Genomic DNA, 4,697 nt, shown 5'->3' on the forward strand with positions numbered 1-4,697 from the left:
CTGGCTGATCAGCACTTGCCTCCTGGTTTTACAGACCGAAGCCTTGCCAAATTGTTCCAGAAGAAAATCATATGAGTCATAGAAGGGGTGGCAGTCCAGGGAGAGCTGTTTGCCCAAGCTAACAAACCTGAGCTAGCTAAGCTGCAACAATAAAACTCTSCTGCACACAGCAAGGTGAACTCTCACAGCCCCCAGCTTCGTGGCAGCTCGGGCTTTGAACCTCCCGCTCTCCCTCCCCAGCTGCCCCTGCCCTTTCTTCCGGGTCACATTTAAAGGCACATTTTGGGCATACAAGCAGACGGAATATAGGAATAGAGTGTTATCACAAAATCAACCCAAGAGAATGGGATTCCAAGGAATGCAAATTTAATGAGGCTTCTGAAGTGCACCAGTTTTGTGCACTTCTGCCAAGGTCTCTGTGGAGAAGGTGACAGTGTAGGGTTAGCAATTTTGAAAACTGCAAATGTACAACAAAAGGAAAAATTGCTTTTTCTAACTTTGCTGTTGTTGCAAGAGCAACCCACGTGGATGCAAGGGACAGTGCTCAATCAATCACTCAGCAGAGCCCAGCAGACTGTGGGAKTTATCAGATGGTGCTGTGTCTGAGCACTCAGTAACATGACTCTCAGCAGCATTTCCTACTCCAACAGTGTTCCAGGTGCAGACAGACACATTCCCCATTGGGTGGCCCTGCTCACCTCTGGGCAGAAGCATCCCAGATCCTGTGATGCAAACAGGAGCAAACAGCCAGAATGCTGCTGGCACACCTGCACAAAGACAAACTGCTCCCATTTCCTCTCTGTACAAATCAACTTGACAGCTTCAGCTTTTAAAACTTGTACATGGTTTTCCAAGAGTGTAAAACCACGACCTTCATGTGCACACCACAGAGCTACACTAGTGCTCAGTTGAACTAGAATTTTCTCTTGCTGTGCAAGCACCTACAATGTGTACATGAAAATTATGCCTTTCCTGGTCAATAYAGACAACATAAGGTATCACTACATGAACACACAGGGGTCTGCACAGCAGTCAAAAAGCCCCATAATGGAATACTCACTTGAATGAATGGGCTGACTGAGGGGCTGACAATCCTGCACTATGRCAACTTCTATGATTTCAATCTGTTTTCATTCTGCATTGGAAAGAAATAAAACATTTCAAATATTTGGGGATGAGAGGGGCAGGATAGTACCCAGGGGAAATCTTCACACCTGGTTTAACATTTCCTTCCATGCTCCTCTGTGTTCATAAAGCATCAGCTTCTGACTGCTATTGCTTTCCTCCCTCAGGCCTCACAGAAGTGTTCAATCAAACAGCATGTGCTGCCAAAATGAAGACATAGTTCATTACTAGTTTAAATCAGCAATACCAAGTATGTTTAACTCAAACACAAGTTGAAACTGTCTGTATGAGCAGCACCTAAACACAAATTGTATCAACCCATACCTGTTTTACTCGCACTTGGACTGTACACAAAGGTGTCAATGCCTTATTGCAGGTAATGCAAATGCATCTACAAAGAATTAGTATTATCTGTGGCTCTTATTAATGGCACACACGCATAAGCAAACAGCTCAGAGGTTGAGGTGCTGCACACTGCTGTCCTCAGCCATGCAGTACAGACACAGGCATGACAGCAGCACTGTGCTGCACTCTTGGGTAGCAGCGAATCCACAAACATTGTCCACAGAGACACAGTCACAGGTAGGCTGGAAAGGGATTGCTACTGTCCCTAAAGCCATTCCTGGCCAAAGAATGCCTTYTGGAGYTGGGAAACTGCAGGAAAACCTTCCYCTTTATTCATGTTCTCACATCCTCAGCACAACCATCTTCCACACCAGAATCAGGCACCATTGGCCATTCCACTTGCTTATATTTATGGTCCCKCTCTGAAATTCTGACTGCTTATCTATGCAGAATAAAACTACCCAAGCAATCTTTCCTGTTCAGGTGCTCATTACTAAAGCATTAAATAATGCCAGGCAGGCTCTCTCAGGCCTTGTAAATTTTATCTGGGGAGTTTTCATCTTCTGCAGGTTCTGTTACTGCTTGACTGCCCAAAAGGCTTTAGACACAGAGCAGAGAGGGCTGGGCAACAGCCGAGTTTTGAGCTTCTATCAAACACCTTGGCTGACTTGGGAGCCAGGCTCAGGATGGAAAATTGCCTGAGTATGTAGAGATGAGTACATGCAAAATCTGTCAGCACAGCCCTGGAGTACACACAGGGCTACCAGGGCTTGTGTACCTGGAGATGTCTGTGTGCTTGGAGTTAGAACTACCTGGATTGAAGAATGACATGCTTGTGGACTGTGGCTGTGTGGAAAAGGGGCTCAAAARTAGGCTGAACACACCAGTAATCTTAACAAAGTGCAGAGAAAGTTATGGAGAAACCCAGCAAGAAAGGACCATGGCCCCTAAGCCAGAGAGGTTCTTTGTCATCAGCTGCCAGCAAAGTGTCCCAGGAGAATCTACAGATACATCCAACACCCATCTCAGCCCCCTCAGCTCCTGGGGGCAATCCTAAAAGATACAGAGCTGCAGATAAAACATGATTTCAGATGAAAAAAAAATGGGGAGAGGGGGGAAAATGCTCATTTTAGAAACTTCCTGTCTTCCTCTCATACAACTAAGACCTTTTCTCCTTTATCTTTCCTAACCCAAGGAACTTGTTTGACAGAACATCAAGGAAAGGGACATTTCCTACCAGTCCATAAAACTAGCAAAGCCACATTACAACCTATTTCTATGTGTTGTGTATTTTWATAAACCTCAGCCCTGACCTGCCCAAGCAAAATAGCCTCTAGTAACCACTGATTCAGCTCTGATTTCAGCCTATTATTTCTTACTCAGCAACACTAGRTTATGTTAAACATTTCCCAGATGCAGAAACAACCGTGTCCCCAAAAAATAGAGGTGAAGGCACACAGCCAGCCTTTTATCCTCTTTTATTGGATAACATTTCTCATATATTTCATGAGAGCCAGATGGCACCATCTGAACAGCAGTGAGCTCAGGAGCCACATCAGGAGAAGGGAAGGGTGTCCCAGCCCTGTGAGCAGCTGCCCCTGCTTGGGGATGCATGAGAGGAGGGTTTTTTTGCATACATTCATATATGGAAACCTAAACCACCACTGCTAATGGGTAAAAACCTACAGTTTTGAGGCAGAAGGAGTATCCCTGGTCCTAAAACTTGCTGGGAAAGACACGTCCTTCTGCATATTCTCAGACAGAAAGAAACAGAAGTAAAGAGAGACAGAGTGTGTTCTAAACCCCTGCTGCATGTGAGGCTTTTTCCATGCTGTTAAGGGAAGCTAATGGTTTTATGGAAGTTWTTTGTTGAAAAGGCCTTCAGTGCACTGTTTAATGGAGTTTCAGCAGCATTCCCCAAAGGCTTCCAGAGTGCATTAGTACCCCACAGCTCCCATCCTAACCAAACAGACCTTCTCACTCTGATGATTCTACCCTGTGGAATGTATGAGTATCAGGGCTGCAGTGCCTCCTGTGCTTGTTTTCTTACTRGAGCTTTGAAACCCCAGGATGTAATGAATATTCACGACACAAACATTAGCAATAAGCATTGTGCAACTTGGACCAAAATATATTTCAGGCAAAAAAATCTGGGAGAGAAAAACACCGTGGAGTGAGAGCTGTTAACTGAGCTCTTKGACTGCATTTTCACAAGCAGAAATGTCCCAGCAGCTGCCTGACCTTCATGTGGCAGAAGTTTCAGGTCCCCTCAGCTGCTGTGTGTCACAGGGACAAATTGCTCAGAGTCTTCTGATGCATTTCAGAAAATATCTCTTTGATGAAGGCAAGATCCCAAAGGGGAAACACACTTTGAAGCAGTCACACTGAGAAAAAGTCAGGTCGTTCCAGTAATAAAAACCCAAAAAGTTCAAATCCAGAAGCCAAAAGATGGGTTTTCAAATCAATATTTAAATCTCTAAGCATCAAACCTAAAGCTCCCATTACATGTAACATAATTTGTGAGTGCTTAAGGCTTTTAAGACTTGGCCATTTATTTCCAGATATGTAAATATTCCTATTTGAATAACATCTCAAAAAATGCTTTACTTTACCAGCAGAATATTTCAGGTCTTCACTGGAAACACAAACCCTTAAGTAGCACTGACTGGAACAAAAATATATTAGTTTAAGCTGAAATATTTAGAGTTTCAGATATTCCTTTGTGAAGCAATTAAAATGTGCTTAAGCAAACCATCATTTTTGACTCATTCTCCACCAAATTTGCAATGGGGACAATCAGAAGATTTTGCATGTTGGTAATAGTAGTAAAAAAGTGCTTTTGAAAATCAGAGAGAAAGGTCTGCTCTAGAAATACAGAACAGAGTAAGAATCAGGAAAATAATCAGGAAAATAACATTTGCACTGCCACTTTGGAAATGTTACCAATCTCTTCAACCAATGCTGAAACAGAAGAGTTTGCAGAAGTGATTCAAGGTCCCAAAATTACCAGAAAGAAAAAAAAAATCTATAAAACGAAAAATTCCTAGGAAAGTTCTAGGCCAGAAAGTGCTTACAAGCAAAAGGATTCCTCAAAATCAAACCTTCCTCCACTGGTGCAGAACACCTTGAACAATTTGTGAGAAATGGTCCAATGTGCACGTAGCAGACATAGGGCACATTACAGCCTAAGAGATTTAAATTCCCTCAGAATTTAAGATTAAAGTTTC

This window comes from Malurus melanocephalus, unplaced genomic scaffold (assembly GCF_030028575.1).
Source record: "Malurus melanocephalus ecotype Western Australia unplaced genomic scaffold, MMel_1.1 scaffold_552, whole genome shotgun sequence".
In the NCBI taxonomy this organism is placed as follows: Eukaryota; Metazoa; Chordata; class Aves; order Passeriformes; family Maluridae; genus Malurus; species Malurus melanocephalus.